Source organism: Adiantum capillus-veneris, chromosome 21 (genome assembly GCF_014529385.1).
Source record: "Adiantum capillus-veneris isolate H3 chromosome 21, ASM1452938v2, whole genome shotgun sequence".
NCBI classification, from domain to species: domain Eukaryota; kingdom Viridiplantae; phylum Streptophyta; class Polypodiopsida; order Polypodiales; family Pteridaceae; genus Adiantum; species Adiantum capillus-veneris.
This window is the reverse complement of record NC_140951.1, coordinates 36,677,149-36,695,636: the sequence shown is the minus strand read 5'-3', so window position 1 is coordinate 36,695,636 and position 18,488 is coordinate 36,677,149. Positions and strand designations below refer to the sequence as shown.

General features: G+C 42.3%; 2 pseudogenes; both read right to left on the bottom strand.

Annotated features, from left to right (window-relative positions):
* Nucleotides 1-5,139: 5,139 nt before the first annotated feature.
* LOC147430787 (GCN5-related N-acetyltransferase 7, chloroplastic-like) lies at nt 5,140-5,919 on the bottom strand (annotated as a pseudogene).
* Nucleotides 5,920-14,378: 8,459 nt separating this feature from the next.
* LOC147430786 (uncharacterized) lies at nt 14,379-16,060 on the bottom strand (annotated as a pseudogene).
* Nucleotides 16,061-18,488: the final 2,428 nt, after the last annotated feature.

Sequence of the window (18,488 nt, the reverse complement as noted above, 5' to 3'; positions counted from 1 at the left end):
CCAGAGTCCTCTCACAAGGTGTTGCATCCATCTATATAAAAGGTGAGGGCTCTTTGTTTCCCTCACTTAGCCTTGCAATACTTTTTGGTAGTGTGAGGTGAGGAGTGTTGTGCATCTCTTGCTGTGGCATAACATCGTCCACTTTAACATGGAGCTTGTTCAAAGTACTGTAGCTTCACAGGTTATTTTTTGTTTCAGTCATTTCTGTGCCTTTTGTTTGGTATCACCATTGCAGTAATGAAGACATGTCGTTTGGATATTAATGACGGTCATAATGTTTTCAAAAAAGACTTTAGTGTAAGGGTGCAAGCCATATTGTCCATGCGCCAGGTGCCACCCGTATCTAACTCTAACCTTATTCTTTAATACATACATCAATAAGGAGTAGTGTTGTTTTATCCACTACAACTCCACCCACACCGAGCGTACTCTCTCCTACACCTGCACTCCTACACCCACACTCGCATGCATCTGCTCTGCCTCACAAGTGGTATCACAACACGACGGCTCTCTCAAGTCCAACGATGGCATGTGAACGAGTTTTGTCTTGAGCTAAGGCTCAAAAGCCGCCTTACAACAAGTGGAAATTAAATAGTCCTAGTGAATGCTCGACAGTCTGCATGAAAGGAGGAATTTTGAAGCAAAGCGTTGATTTTCTAGAAGACCTTCGCAACAATGTGCTACAGTATAGCAACACAAAAGCGTTAAATTATTTAACGCAGGATTTTTAGCACAATGCTACTAGAACAAGGCAGAGTTGCATCAATTTTATCAGTGCTAGAGTAGCTTTATAGTTTAATGTTCTAACTCTATGGCAACAAGCACATCATTGGCCAAAATTACACTACACGAAAAAGCTTTAAATTTTCAACGCTAAAGCTTTGGAGATAGAGCAACAGAGAAAAAGAAACATCCTTGGCCTTCTTCTAAAAAACATACTCTGTGTGTGTGTGTGTGTGTGTGTGTGTGTGTGTGTGTGTGTGAGAGAGAGAGAGAGAGAGAGAGAGAGAGAGAGAGAGAGAGAGAGAGAGAGAGAGAGAGAGAGAGCAGAGACATTACAAATTCTTTGACATCGGCATCCCATTTGCGGCTCCAAATATCCAACATCCATTCTCTGACATCGACACACATCGAGCTTCGACATCTACTCTACATATCGGCATCGTCACAGTTTTTTGGCATCTACTCTAGCCGCTCTCAAGTTTTCCACATCGACCCTACTCGATCTCAGTGTTCGGCCCTCAACTCTCATTAACATCTCCGGCATCATCTTCTACAGCTACAACATCTTGGACATTGGCTTTTACGGCATCGGCATCACTCTCAGACACATGCATAGTTTTGGATGTATGCCTTTTGCGGTTTCTTGATGCATACACCTGTGGATTTTACTTGACTCCACGATTTCCTCCGCAAGATAGAATATTATTGTTTGATTTGTGGGACACAGACAATAACTACTCTCTATGCTAGGGGTCTCTTGAGAGATGGGATTTCCTGAGCACACTTCTCGGAGGTGTAGATTCGGCATCGACATTACAAGTGGTGTTAGCATTGAAGATCCGATTGTGGACCATTTTTCGGTTGAGGCGTAGCATTCTACATTGACATTACAGGTGGAGTTTTATAGGTTTACAAGTTTGGAAATACGCACAGGTACAACGCCTTTCAAGCATTTTTGGCAGTCATTTTGGTAGCAGTTTCTCTACGGACTGTTATGTATGGACGGATGCATACTTTTTTGAGCACACACGATGCCATTGAGATCTTTTGAGAGAAGATATCTCCGCAGGGATTTGTTTACTGCATGCATATTTTTTTTTTGGCATCTGTTTGTGTGCAATTTCTTATGCACGTTAAGTTGCAATTACTACCTATTGTAATTTGTGTGGAGCATTCTTTGGCGATCTTGGTAGTTTTCCCCGGCTGTTTCTGAGACTCGGTCCTAAAGAGGCATTTTTGAGAGTGTGGCTAGTCTTGAGTCTTCTTTAGGCTTTGGAGTGTCATTTGTGTGAGTTTTTCTTGAGCTGGGGTGTTCTCAAATGTTGAGACACTTTCGAGGATATAGGTTGCTGGAGTACCCCTCTTTTGGTAGTGGACACTTTTGCTTTTGATGTTGAGTTGGTGGTCACATGACAGTTGGCGATCACATGACAATTTTATACGTCATTCTTATGCCTAGTGGTTGCTTTTGTCACTTTATGCATTGATTTTGCCTTGTCGGGTTTGAGATTTTGCTTCCCATATAGAGGAGACTCTGTTGGATTTTTCCCGTTAGTCGACCATATGCGTTCTTGCCACATTTGATTTCTTACAACCAATGATTTTGCTACACTTTGTCTTGGATTTCAGTTCCTATTCTAGGGAAAACTCTGTCAAAATTCTCCCATCAATTTTATGCCCAATAAATATTTGGTCATTTTTTTCTTGAGTTATGGCTGATATTAGCGCTTCAGAAAGGGAAGACTACTACATAAAGAAATTTGATGGCACAAATTCTACAATTTGGAAGCAATGTATGCTTGATGTCTTGGTCAACAAGGTCCTGGTAGTGCCATTGAAAGAGCGTAGAGAGAATGCTTACACTGATGATCAGTGGGAAGAGTTGGATACTGTGCCATGGCCACAATCAAATTACATCTTGGCAAAACCATATTCTTCACAATTATGGACAAGGCTATATCATGAAATTTTTGGGAATCTCTATGCGCAACTTGGGATGGAAAGAGTGATTCTAAAAAAGTTTTCTTGATGAAGAAACTTATGCGTTTGAATATGAAGGAAGGTAGCAATGTTAATGCACACTCGAATGAGTTCAATAGCACATTTTCTCAGCTGACATCAAAAGGGTTGGGTTTTGATGATGAAATGAAGGTCATTTTCTTGTTATGCTCTTTGCCTTCTTCTTATGATACATTCAATACTGGATTAGTAACTCTACAGGCAGGCGGTAAACTGAAGTTTAGTGATGTTACTAGTGCATTGCTCAGTAAAGAGATTAGATGTCAGTCTCTCGATAAAGGTGGGCATGGAGATGTATATATGGCAAGTGGCCATAATTTCCATAGGCAAAGAGGTGGACGTAGTCGCAGCGACGGTCGTTGATAGGATTGTAATGATCACCATAATCATAGCAAGAGTCAAGGCCGCTACTTGAAAAATATAGAATTCTACCATTGCGTAAGAAAGGCCATTTAAAGAAAGATTGTCATGTTTTGTAGTGTGAAAAGGGCAAAGCTATTGTGAAGTCTGACACTCCAAAGAGCAGTGTAAGGATAGAGGAGATCAATGTGGTTGAATGTCCACCTCTAGAGATTGTTCTTGACGTGTAGCACCTGTTAGATGTGCTTGTTTTCACTTCCAATTTGAGTTTAGATGCATTATTGGCTCTTGATGAGTGTTATGTGCAAAATTGGATCATTGATTCATGTGTCAGTTTCCATGTTACTCCCCATAAGGAATGGTCCTCCAGATATACTGTGATGCATGGTTCAATCAAGCTTGGAGATTCCTATCAGCTTGATATATGCGGTATGTGAGATATCAAGTTATGCATAAAGAATGGCACTGGACTTATGATTCTAGAGTCAAACATGTTCCTAAACTGACTAAGAGTTTGGTGTCAGTTGGTCAGCTTGATGCTCTAGGCTATACTATTGTTTTTGGCAATGGTTCTTGGATGGTGCATAAGGAAAATTTGGTTGTCATAAAGGGTCACAAATCTGGTTCATTGTACTCTTTATATGTTTCTTCAGTCAAAGAGATTTCTATCTATGTAGCCAAGAAACCTTCTACTGAGTTGTGGCATAGCCGGCTGGGCCATATGAGCCAAAAAGGAATGAAAATCCTTCAATGTTGAGGCTACTTACCTGTGTTAAACTAAACTAATTTCAATTTATGTGAGCATTGTATCTATGGCAAGAAAACTAGGCAAACTTCCTCACCATTAGATCAAGAGTATGACTCTACTCAAAAGGTGTGGGTCTACCTCTTGAAGGGGAAAGACAAAGTGTTTTCTACTTCAAAAAATTCTTAACCATGGTTGAGAACCAAGTTGCTAGAAATCTCAAAGCTTTTTGAACTAACAATGGTGAAGAGTTGTCTCCACAGAGGGATTCAATGATAGTTTACTACGCCGTACACACACTTGCTCCAAATGGCATTGCTGAGTGTATGAATCACACGATTCAAGAAAGAGTTAGAGCCATGTTATCTATGGCGAGTTTACTTCATGAGTTTTGGGGAGAGGATGTTATGACAATTGTACATATCATAAATAGATCGCTTAGTACTCCGTTGAATTCAAAATTCCATAGGAGATGTGGATGGGGATGGGAATGGAGGGAGATTTTGGAGGATCTTTTTCCAGATTTTGCTCAGCTAACAATTTTAAAAAAAAGCTTGCGTTGCTCCAAAATCAGTTTTTGGAGCGAGCCTTTTTTTAATCCCTCAATCTCTCTCTCTCTCTCTCTCTCTCTCTCTCTATATATATATATATATATATATCAATCTCCCTATGTCTCTCTCTCTCTCTCTCTCTCGTCCCTCCCTCGCCCCCCCTCTCTCTATCTATCTTATTCTCTCTATTCCAACTCCCTCTCTCTCTCTCTATGTGTGTGTGTGTGTGTGTATATGTGTGTGTGTCTATCTTTGTCTCTCTCTCTCTCTCTCTCTCTCTCTCTCGCTCTCTCTCTCTCTCTCTCTCTCTCTCTCTCTCTCTCTCTCTCTCTCTCTCTCTCTCTCTCTCTCTCTCTCTCTCTCTCTCTCTCTCTCTCTCTCCGCCCATTGTATTACCCTCCCTCCCCTCCCCTCCCCTTTCTCCAGTGTACGAGAAAAATCAATTTTCCAAACATACAAAATTCTTTTCGTTGATTTTTTCTAGAGGAAATTTCTAAAAATTAGGTTGTTTTTGTGGGTTTTACACTATTTTTTGTCTATTTTCCCCTTGCCCTCAATCGGCAGTTTTGAAATTGAAAATGACAGAATATTAAGCTCACACACACACACACACACACACACACACACACACACACACACACACACACACACACACACACACACACACACACACACACACACACACACACACACACACACACACATAGATAACTTACAAAATAGAAGGGTGCCACTTGCTATTTAATTGATAGATAGGTCCATCCACAACAAGAGACGTGAATACCATCCCATGAATCTTGCCTGTGATGCTCTTTCTTTGTTCTCTCTAGCACAAAACCACTCCTTATATACAACCTCTTTGCACTTTTGTTGTCTATTGCTACATGTGTGTATAGGTCACTTGTTTTAAAGCAACCATCCGTGCATGCTTGATTTATCTTGTGCCCACACCATTTCTCTGAAGATCTTTTGCAACATACACGTTGCTCAAATAGCCCCTTCGGTACTATCCTTCCACACCCTCGGGATGGATTCCACACATCGCATCAAGTTATCTTGGCATTCTGTTGAGATCTAGAGACCCTACTACCACCTGATCCTCAACTACTCCATCGGTGATTCCAGTTAACTTACATAATAAAGCTATCTTTTGGTCAATATCTGCAAATCTTGAAGGCACGGTAGATACCATAGAGGTGACTTTGCCAAACCTAGGTCTTTTACCCTCAACTTTCTCCTTTAATGCTTCAAGTTTGATTGCCGACAAGTATTGTTGGTGTTCCTAATAACAAAAATCAATTCTGTAAGTTTGTGGAAAGTTGTTGAATGAGAAGACATGGAGGTTACAACAGCCTGAAAATGAGAGTCAGAAGAAGCTTCAAACGCTTTGATTGCTAGGGCCTTAGTCACAAACGCTTTGATTGCTAGGGCCTTAGTCACAAACTGCGCTTCGTTGGTGGCAGCCAATTTTGACAATAGCAATGGAGGCGATGAGAGTAAGGTTGTGTAGCCCAGAGCCATAGGCTATGGCTTGCACTTGGCAGCCTATTCTATTGACCTCAAATGCATTTGGTAAGGATTTTGTGTGTGTGTGTGTGTGTGTGTGTGTGTGTGAACAACAACTTTCCATTTTCAATGAAACAAAGTGAACGTCTAGTAAATGACAAGGACGCAATCTAATCCCCTTACCTGAGAGAGGTATCAAATCACTCCGCAATGTCTTCTTGAGAAAGCGCATTACTTTGTGGTAATAACCAATGATTATTTGAGAAAGTGTGCAGTGAATGACAATCTAGCAGAGTCCAAGTATTAAGGTGTAGGGAATGGTCGTGCCCTGACCATCCCCATTAATCATGGGTGACCAGAAGAGGTTGGGAGCCGTGATTACGGGAATGGCCTCTGCACGACCATTCCTGATCGTTAATGGTTGTGGGAGAGGGGGGCTAGTACACCTACCTACAAAATGGGCGACACTCACAAAGCTGACCGTAGACTTCAATTTCCATGTGTTGATGTGGCAGCCCCTGCGTGAATCCAAGCTCCTACATTTTGCTTGCTGAGGTGTCCACAACAGGTGCAATTCTGCATGCTGATCTGGGAGGCGTCTTCTGGTCTGCAGGCCTGCATATTCCGAGAGCTGAGTTGGCTGCCATCCAAAGCAGTTGGTTAAGATTCTACAGGAGAATGGACAGAAGATCGATGGTGCAGATCAGCTGCCCCCCTCCCCACGACCTTGATGGTGTAGGGAATAATCACCTACTAACCATTCCTGTTAATCATGGGCAATCAGCGGAGGCTAGGAGTCCTAATTATGGGAATGGTCAGTAGGCGACCATTCCTGGCCGTCAATGGTCGTGGGAGAGGGGGCCCAACACAGTGACCTATAGAGGGTAACAGTCACAAAACAGAGGGGTGACAGTCTGAATTCTCCATGGTGATATGGCAGCTGCATAGTGAATGATAGGTTTTAGATTATGGCTGCTAAGATGTCCATCGAGGGTGGCATTCCCCTTGCTGATTTGGGAAGCAACGATTGGCTTCCATGGCTAACATTATCACTGCTGATGTGTCGTACGTCCAAGTGATGCAAAGCTGAATTCTGCAAAATAATTGCCAGCAAATGTTTGTCCCAAACTGCTAGCCCCCTCCCACAACCTTGACATGTAAGGAAAACCCCTTTTGGTAACTTAACATTGACCTCTCGTCTGCACACAAACGAGAGAGAGAGAGAGAGAGAGAGAGAGAGAGAGAGAGAGAGAGAGAGAGAGAGAGAGAGAGAGAGAGAGAGAGAGAGAGAGAGAGAGAGAGAGAGAGAGAGAGAGAGAGAGAGAGAGAGAGAGAGAGAGAGAGAGAGAGAGAGAGAGAGAGAGTCTAACGTGAGTTACCAATATTCGCTCTGAATTTATGTTCAAGAAGGTGGCAGGAGAGCTGCGTGTAGCACTAGTGCAATTGGACCCTCCTTTTGTTAAAATTTCCCAAGCAGTACTCTAATCACGGCCTGATGTGACACTTCCTGCATATTTAAAAGACCTCTTACTACTTCAAGACACCTTTTACACAACTAATGTTGTACAAAGACAATAGAACAAGAGCTGGGATTACCAGTAGACTTAATAATTTTTGAGATCACTTCTGTGTAGGCTATATCCATGTGCTCTTGGTATCTAGCTGAATCAGATCCTGGCATATGAGTCTGGTGATCTTTGTCCGTGTGAGAGACAGGGAGGGTGCATCCAGGGAGTATTGAAACGGAGGCAATCTATCCATGATGAAACCATGTGACTGAAACCATGTTTTCATCTGTCCACACCAACATGTTGTATCTCCTTGTAGTGCTAGTTGTTGAGATGACTCCAGGGCAAGCCAAGCATATCTGTCCCTAGGGAGATCCCATAAACTGTTTATCATCTTGCCCACACAGAGAATCACACAGTCAACCCTACCAGCATGCACGCCTATCGCTCTTGCATCACCCCTCTCCACTTGCAAAAAATCTTCAACTGGCACACACTCTGTGTCCTCAAAAAAATCTCCCACTTTTGAAGATTTCTCTCTATCTCCTCCACGTGCTTGAGACCACCTACTGGTAGCATATTTTGACCTCATAGTAGTTAGTTGTCATTTTCAAATGTTTCTCATAAGAACTATCTTGGCCATTTGAAATGCTAGCTCGACATTATGCACTCTCTCTTCTTGCCTCCCACTTCTTTATCATGTTCAAGGAAACAACTCTTGTTGTGTCAGCCTAAACCCTATCCCTTCTTTGTGCAAAACCCACCTTCGCAAAACACTAGGCCTTCATGTCTAAGGAGGGCCCTCCAACATTTCTGTCTCCAAACGGAACTCCAATTTGCATTCTCAAAGGCCAGCCCATAAAGGCAAGTTAAGAGACATATATATCTATGCATGTATGTGTATGCATGCATGTATGTATTCACACAGATAGATACACACAACACACCCACGTGATAGCCTTTTAACTTGACTTGTTCTTAATATTCCCATGTTGTTGATGAAAACAACATGAGGGATTGGATACTTAGCTATGTGTGGTTGGGGGCATAAAGTTTCCCATGTGAGGTCGGCTAGAACCCACTAATCCTATCACATGTTTTTTGACACTATAGAAAGAAATCATAGGGAGCAATCATTTACACATGGAAAAACAAAAAAAAACATTTTTGTACATTTTAGCCCCACACCTCCCATGAAATTTTTGTACACTATAGGAAGAAACCATGGAAAATTGTTTCCCCTTAGGGAGAAACATGGATGGAATCTTAGGAATTTTAAAGTTATCTTGAATACTATTTATAGTGAGATCCCATAGTGGTCTCTATGCCCCAACATAAGGCGCGCGCGCGCGCGCGTGTGTGTGTGTGTGTGTGTGTGTGTGTGTGTGTGAGAGAGAGAGAGAGAGAGAGAGAGAGAGAGAGAGAGAGAGAGAGAGAGAGAGAGAGAGAGAGAGAGAGAGAATATGCACATGGATAGATATTTGGAATACTAATGACCATTGATGATGATATGCATTTGTCATAAGCATAGGGTGCACTAACATTATGAGGAGTGATCGATAATCAACTGTACAAGCGTTGTAAAGATAATCACCTCAGACGAAAGAAATGAGTTTCATCGACCACCATCCTTATATAGGTGCTTCTATGGATCCAACTTGTGACATAGGCCTTTCTATCCTATTACGTATAAGGATGTCTCAAACATCCTTGGCTTTGCTTGCAGCCTTTTGCAAAGAATGTTACCCGAGCTTTTGTTCATGGAAATTCAAGGTTCAACTTATAAAACCTCCTAGTGTATACACTTTGTTAGAACGTCACACAATTTTCTATGCTCATTATTTATCCATCACTTGCTTTTCCCCGCTCGTCAAATGATAGCATGTGTGTGGACTATAAAGCTCTAAACCGGATCACTATCAAAAACTGTGGGTAGAAGATATGTTTGATAAGCTACAAGGCTCTACCTACTTCAATAGGATTGACCTTAAAAGTGGGTATCATCAAATAAGGATAGTGAATGAAGACATTGTAAAGACCGCTTTTTGCACAACCTTTGGTGTTTATGAATATCTTGTCATGCCTTTTGGTTTGACAAATGCTCCTGCCACATTCAACTGCTTAATGGAGAAAATCATTAGACCCCACGCAAGTTTACTGAAGTGTTTTTTGACAACATTATCATTTACTCCCAATGTTTTGAGGAGCATAAGCAACATCTCCAGGTAATCTTTCAAGCATTGAGGACGAATGAACTTTTCATTAATCAAAAGAAGAGTGAATTTTTCCTTCAAGAGATCCAATCTGTAGGTCACATTATCTCTTTTATTACCTCTAGCATTGTAAGATCTATACGGATACCATCAAAGCTTTATTGGTATGTGTGCATACTATAGACGCTTCATAGAAAAATTCTCACAAATAGCAGGACCATTACATGACTTAACAAAGAAGAACGCTAAGTATTCATGGACAGCAAAATAGCAAAATGCTTTTGAGAAGCTTACATCTCAACCTGTAATTACACTACCGGATCTCTCAAAACCATTTGAGGTCCAATGTGATGCTTGTAGAGATTGCCTTGGAGCAGTTTTGCTTCAAGAAGGGCATGCCATAGCATACGAGAGTTGAAGACTCAATTTCAATGAGTGAGTGTTGGGCATCTACAAAAAGGAGCTACTAGTTGTCCTACATTTCCTTGACACATGGAAGCATTATCTTTTGGGGAATCCATTCATCCTACGAACGAATCACCAAAGTCTTAAGTATTTCATGATACAAACCAAGCTCTCCAACAAACAAATAAGGTGGGCAACTTCTTTCGCAATTCAATTTTCATATTGCTCACATTGTTGGCAAGCGTAATCAAGTAGCTAATGCACCATCATGACGACCAAGGGCAAATGGGGTGTCTATAACAACTCACAATGACCTATCTTCCATGATAGATGAGTATGCTACTCACCCTGATTTCAAGGATATAATCTTAGCCCTTCCCTTAGGGAAGAAATAAGAACCATTCACCTCACACAAAGGCTATCTTCTCCATGGAAACATGCTATGTATTACTCACTCTCTTCCTAAGAAAGTAATGTGTGAATCCCATGCTCCTCCCTATGCGAAGCATAGAGGGATTCAACGTACTCTTTAAGGAGTAGAGACGTATTTTTACTAGCCTACCATGAAAGTAGACATACAAGAGTATGTTTCAAAATGTATGGTATGCTAAAAGACAAATTACGATAGGGGGAAGCAACCTAGATTACTTCAACCCTTGCCAAGTCCTAAATCACCATGGGAGAGCATATCCATGGATTTTATCTTTGGATTGCCCAAGTCTATTCATGGGAATATGAGAATATGAACAATAGTAGACAGGTTTAGCAAGCAAGTGCATTTTATATATGTCAGAAAACTATTAAGGCTCACCAAATGGAAACCCTCTTCATATCCCAAATATTTAAACACCATGGCTTGCCAACATCAATAGTGTCGGATAGAGATCCTTGAATGACCAATAATTTTTAGAAGGGTCTCTTTGAGAATCTAGGTACATGGCTAAATTTCTCTTCGGCCTATCACTCATAGACGGATGGCCAAAGTAAAATAGCTAACCTTACAATTCTAGATCTACTCAAGACTTATGTTATGGAAGTAGATCAATGTTCACAATGGGGAAAGTACCTACCTGTTGTAGAGTATGCGTACAATAACACTATCCATACTACTACCCAAAAGTCCCAAGCTACTTAAGGTACATGGGAAGATCTTCGATGCCGATGAGAATAGCCAAGACCTACAAGAATCTTTTCAAATGATTAAGGAGGCTATATCCATCTTTCAACAAAGACAGAAAAAGTTGCTACTAACAAGCACAGAAGGTCCTTAACTTTCAACAAAAACGATTGGGTCCTACTCAAGTTTCCAAAGGCTTGATTGGGACAAACGACGGGCAAAAATTCTACGGGCCACCTAAAGTATTATGTTAAATTAGCAAAAAGATACTATGGTCCTTTTCAAATCTTAAAACCAATTAATGAGATGGCCTATCAGCTCAAGTTGACCAACCATAGGCTCATGCACAATGCTTTTCATGTGAGCCTACTTAAGCCTTACAAAGGAGAGCCGCCAAAAGAACCAATAATTGAGGACCCGCCCGAGATCGAGGATCAAGAAGAGGCGCTCCAGCCCAAGTCCATGCTTCAACATGAAGACAAGGTTCTAAGACATGGTAAGATTATCCAACGGTATCTTATTAAGTTCAAAAATTATCCTTTTGAAGATGCTAGATGGATGCAAGGAACAGAGCTTAAGGATAGTATGAACCTTGTCAATGCTTACAGTGCTACACTAGAGTAAGAAAATGTAAATACTTCTTAAATGAAAAATGATTTTGTCTTATAAGACTAGTTCTCCTTTTTAGGGTGCATAAATTTAAGTAGTATGCATGCTTCGAATCATGTTTGTGATGACGACGTCTCCCAAACACCGAGTAGAATTTGTCACTCTACTTCGGGAATATGATATGGACTAAAGAGCAGACATGCTTGCGGCAGCTAAGTCTCCCAAGCACCAAATGGATTAGTCATCCATTTTGGAATGATTCCATAGGGCAAAAATGGCTCCACTACTTGCTAAGAAACATAGACCAATAGCTAAGGCTTTATCTTCTCTACCTCATAGTCGAGGACGACTATGGTTTCAAGAGAGAGGTAATGTCATAAAATCTAATATCTAACTAACCCAAATTATTTTCTCTAGATGAAATACACATGTCATTGCCCGATGTACTATGAGATACGCAGCCGCTTCCACTGTCTGTTCAGAGAGGGTTTTGAACCATTTTCTAGAGTCATGAGATACGAGGATCAGAGATGTCTCGGATTGTTCCTGCTAGAGTTACACAGACTTAGGGAGAGTTTGCTGAGGACATCAGGGGAGAGACAGTCTCAGAGACGAATCACATATTTCTTTACACAAGCCAGGGGATAGGCAGAGGAGCAGTCACCACATCAGATCTCAGAGCCCACCCACATTAAAGGTACGTTGATTGAACGAGCCATTGAGCTAGGCAGATCCAGACGCCCACGACCTCGAGGGGTCTCCCACCATCAACGAAGGCTGCATTAGAAGATACAGATAACTCTAGCTCGACATGCAAGATGCCCAACCAGAGTACTGAACATGGAGGATGTTGATGAGATTCGACACAGGAGTTTGAGACTGGCCAATTTTGAGGGATACCAGTAGGGGCCATGAATATGTGATCTATGTCGCTTAGAGCCACAGACAGAGCTGCACTGCACGTGCCATTGCTCGGCATATTATGAAATATGAGGCCGCTTCCACTGTCTGTTCAGAGAGGGTTTTGGACCATTTTCTAGAGTCATGAGATACAAGGATCAGAGATGTCTCGGATTGTTCGTACTAGAGCTGCACAGACTTAGGGAGAGCTTGCTGAGGACATCAGGGAGAAACAGTCTCAGAGACTGATCACAGATTTCTTTACATCAACCAGGGAAGAGCTAGAGGAGCAGTCATCACAACAGATCTCAGAGCCCACCCACACTAGCGGTACGTTGATTGATCGAGCCATTGTGCTAGGAAAATCCAGACGCCCTTGACCTCGAGGGGTCTCCCACCATCGACGAAGGCTATAGTAGTAGAAGATCCGGTTCACTCTAGCTCGACATGCAACATTCCCAATTAGAGTACTGACCATGGAGGATGTTGATGAGATTCGTCAACGACCGATGAGAGATTTCATTTGAACCCACCAACCCCCCCCCCCCCCCCCCCCCCCCCCCCCCGCGCGCCCCCAATCTCGTTTCAATTCGGAATTAGCTTCAGATTCATTTCCTTAATGTTTCTAGTGTTAGTTCTTTGTACTTTCCATACTCAGACATGATATCAGATTGACCAATTGTAACTTTTTGGTCTCATAGGTCATTTTGGCCTTTCGAAGACATTAATATAACATTTCATTTCATTTCTCTCTCTCTCTCTCTCTCTCTCTCTCTCTGTGTGTGTGTGTGTGTGTGTGTGTGTGTGTGTGTGACCTGGAAATGGCAAGGGGCCGAGGGTGGCCTGCGTGCCCTGCAAGAGTGAAGGCGAGCAAGTTGAGCCCAACGAGGGGGAGGGATGAGCGCAATGGCACTACGTGGGAATGGGGGAAGGGAAGACTTTTGCAGATTAAGGGAAGCGAAGATGGCGAGCAAGGGTTCTCTGTGGAGAGGCGATTGTGAGAGTGCCTTTTCTTTTGCTCTAAGGTTCCAAGATTCTCTACGAATCTTGAGAGCAAATTAAGCAATTTGTTGCATAGACCATGTGATGAGGATTCTGCATACAAAAGTGTTCAAGACATTGTTCCATTTAGATATATCATGACCTTGAGTCCTCAATAAGAAACTCAAACCGCACAACCTCTTGCAAATCTTGCAAGTTTAATAAGTGCTTAGGTTGGTGCTGTGGCAGGACGAAGTAGCGGTGTCGCTCGCTGGAGGTGGTGGGTTGGTGGATCTTGGAGGGCGACTCACCCTGGGGATGGGTGGCCGGGCGTCTGCACCCTATCTGTCTGCGATCTCCCTGTGCCAATCCTTCTTTTTTTTGGAAAAGGTGGAGGCCGCCCCTCCTTGCCCGTCTCAGGGTTGAAATGGCGGCTGAGGTTTCGACTTTGGGAATGATGCGCCTGTGGGGCATGGGGGAGGTGGTGGTAGCCTTTCCCTGTTTGTGGAATCCTCAGGCTTGTTGTTCCACCCTCTGCAGGTGCTTGGCCCACGTCAATGGTCTCGGGGCATGGATCCCCTTTCAGTTTGCAGTCTGCTCTTTTCGGTAGTGCTTTGTTGGCACTGCCTGCAAGCAGGTAGTGATATAGGCGTGGTGCCTATCAAATGCTAAGCAGGTAGTGATATAGGCGTGTTGCCTATCAAATGCTGTACACAATTTTTAGGCTTTCTTTTAGGCTTTTTACACAAATAAAAATAGCAAGGCTTTGTAAAAGAAATAGCACTTGGGGCTTTGCCAGCGCGAGGAGTGCAGAGACGAGACGAGAGCGCGCGAGGAGATCTTTGCAGAGCAAAAGTGCAAGGTATGCAAATCACTACGTGTGTGTGCACGTGCACGCGCATGCGACCCAAATGTGTAGATGGATGCAGTTGATTTTACAGAGAATCAAAAAAGGGAGATTCGCCATCCTTGTTACTATGGCTCTCTTGCCAAGCTTGGTCTTGTTCCACATCCCTATCTTGCCAAGCCTGATCTTGTTCAGGGTAGCTTATTGCTTCCATTGCATCTCGGTGGACTTGGTTAGGGCTTTCAGTTATGTCTGCATTCACACGAACATGTGTGTAAAGGTTTTGAGCATGATCATTAGAAACTGAACTTGTTAAGTTGTGTGGCCCCCATGCCTACTTTGAGAGTTCCTTCTTGATTTATGGCGCTATATTTCCATCAGGAAATAACTCAGAAGAATCTTCCTTCATAATGTCTTCTAATTGTCTTTTCGACGCCATGCCAACAAGATGTAGCTTAGCATCGCCTACTAACTCCATTTGTTGGTCTAAATTACCTGCTGCATCCAACTTCCCCAATTGGCTGTAGAGAGGTTTGGATTCGACACTGCTATGTCTCCGACGAGTTTCGTGAAACTTAACACTTGCTCGAGAGGGTGAGTAAGAGTGACTCCCAGCTTCCATAGCCTTTTTCGCTCCTTGCCAGAAGGAAGACCACGTTGTTCAGGCAAAAATAGGTCATATTATATATCTCTACTTGTATGTCATGCAATGACAATGCCACCTTTATTTTGGCATGGCCAACTAGATGTGACACCCAGTTACTGCAGAGTGATGGACTTAGAAGAGTGCACTCTTGAGTCCTAGGTGAAAGAATCCACAAGATTTCAAGGACATGGAATCTTCTTGCTGCTTTTGCATGCATTAGGCATCTAGTTGTGAAACCTTTCGAGGATGAGAGAGCTCTTGTTTTGATGCGACGTGTGATGCACAGTCTTTGAGGCCTTGATGGTGATGGAGACATAGTAGCTGCCTGAAATCTGCTTGAAATTAAGCTATGAAGATTTCTTGCTCCATAGCTCCAATTTCTTGGGCAACAGGAAGGAATCTATGCATTATGAAATTTGGCATATAAGGCTCTTCTTTGTCAATGTAATCTTGACACAAATGCTCATGTAAGCTTACCATGCAGAGCATAATAACACACTTCCAGTCAAGGTGTGCGCACAAGCATCCGCAACCACCAAAGAAATGGCCAATATGGAGATTTCCTCCTCCCAACTTGTCTTCCTTGTTGCAGTTACTGCAGAGCGATGGGCCTAGAAGAGTGCACTCTTCAGTCCCAGGCAAAAGAATCCACAAGATTTCAAGGACATGGCATCTTCTTGTTGTTTTGCATACATTAGGCATGTAGTTGTGGAACCTTTCGAGGTGTGACGAACGGTCTTTGAGACCTTGATGGCAATGGAGACGTAGCAGCTGCCCGATTTTTGCTTGCAATTAAAGCTATGAGCTTTCTTGCTCCATAACTGCAATTTCTTGGCCAGTAGGAACGAATCTATGCATTATGAAATTTGGCATAGAAGACTCTTTTCTGTCAATGTGATCTTGATGCAAATGCTCATGTAAGATTACCATGTAGATCATGATAACACACTTCCAATCGAGGGATGCACGCAAGCATCCACAATCGCCAATGAAATGGCCGATATGGAGCTTGCATCTGACGACAATGAGCTTGTATCTCAGGTCAACAACATAGACTGTCAAGAATTGCATTCATGTATCTCAACTCCATCCATAAGAACCCATGATACAAAGCATACTGTACAGATGGAAGATATTAGCCTAGAGATCTGCACCCTCACCCTCTGCACAAGTACAATTCTCGGGCCTGTGACATCTCTTGCTTCATCGGCAAGGTCTGCTCCTTACAATTTGTCTGATTGGAGACTCATGCAAAGGATTGGAAGGATGAGGAATCACTTGTGACTCTTCATGTATGCTTAGAGCTCTGTACAATGTCGTTCTCACTCTGAATCGGTCAAAAATTGTGTAAATGCCTCTTGCAACTCCAAGCTTTTCTCAAAAAACATGTGTCTCTCTCTATCTCTCTCTCTGTCTCTATGTCTCCCCTACGTGTATGTATGTGTGCATGTTTCTTCACTCCAATGCAACAAATGGGACCATTTTCCTCTGTTTCTATGACTAAGTGTAAGTATCTCTCTCTCTCTCTCTCTCTCTCTCTCTCTCTCTCTCTCTCTCTCTCTCTCAAAAAAAAAAAAAAAAAAAAAAACGCAGCCGTTTTTTGACCTAGTAGACAGCAGTCCACTCTTTTGATCATAACTTCTTCATCCGAACTCCGATTTGGGTGATCTATAGCCTCAATCGAAGAGCACAAAGTCCTCTACGCATTGATGTAAAGACAGAAATTTTCAGAATTATGGAAGGCATTTCTGTAGCAGCATTTCCGAAGTGAACAGGTTCAACAAAATTGATTCTCATCTCCTATTTTACATACAATGTCTTCCGGCACTCGCAAGGGTTCTTCTTCTTCAACAAGGTCCACAACCATTGTGGAAAATGATCCAAAATCTCCTAAGTGTGGAGATAGCAACACAACCACCCAACCAAAAACATCGGAAACCATGATCATGGCGTACTTGGTATCATTGCAAGAGACCGTAAACAAACAAGCGAAGACTTACGAGCACTTGCAATGGAGAATGGCACACTAAGGGTACTTGTGGTTGAGAATGAGAATCTCAAGAGGACACTTGAGATGCAAACAACACGTTTGATGCAACTTGAAGAGGAAGTCAAGGAATGTAAACGCTCTCTTGTGGACTTGAATGCTTTGAAGGAGCGGATGAGCAAAGTAGAGCATGACCATGTATTGAAAGAGTAGAAATTTGACACTATGAGCCGAGATGTATGCGACATGAAAAATGTATGCACAAACAAGTCTTGGGCTGATGTATGTGGTAGCAATGTGGTTTCTAATTCCTCACTCATGCAAGCTATGGTTCAAACAAAGAATGTTGAGAATGTGGATGTGGAGGAGTTGAAGGAATGGGAGCGACGTTCCAAGAACATTGTTATTCGTGGAATTCCCGAAGAGAAGTTAGAGACACCTCCTTCTCTTGCCATTGTTATTGAAGATTTCTTCAAAATCCACTTTGGCATGTCCGGAGTTATGGTCTATGGAGCATATAGAGTGGGGAGAACGGCCAATTGTATGCACCATGCCGGATAAGACCAAGCGAAAGATTATCGTTGATAATAGTTGGATCTATTTGAGGGATACAAAATGTTTTGTATGTGAAGATCGCACTATTAAGCAACAAAATATGCGTCGCAAGGCATATGAGGAAAAGAATAATAAAAACAAGGAGATCTCTCATGAAGAAAATGTGCCCAAGGAGGAGGCAAGTCTCTCAAGCAAATAGGGATGCGTGACCTATGAGACCGAGTTACAATTGAAAATATGCTTTTGGAATTGTAATGGATACCCATGGAATGCGGGGGTTGGCATTGATGAACTAACAAGCAAAGCCGATGTTGTACTTCTTGTTGAAACTTGGGAGCATGATACACAAAGGATTAACGGCTTGGAGGATTACAATGTACATTCATTGATGTGGTCAAATAATCTCAAGCAACAAAGAGGACAAGGAGGGTTAGCATGTATGGTTAAGAAAGGATTGGAAGATTTTGTATCAATTGTGAAAGATGACAAGTACAAACGTTATGTATGGCTGAAAATTATGACACCAAAAAGAGCACCCATTTTTGTAGCCGGTTGCTACATTCCTCATCATGATTCTCCCTTTTATGCTTGCATGGATAGAGATCAACCATTTTCTGATTTGGAAGAGGACATTGCTTATTTCAAAGGTGAAGGTGATGTTATTGTATTTGGGGATATGAATGCTCGCACAAAAACATTGCAACATGATACTCAACAATTTGATATGCCATACATTTCAAGGGAGTTGGAGGAAGTTCACTTGTATGATCGTACTTCAATGGATGAGAAAGAGCCGGATCACTATGGAAAGTTACT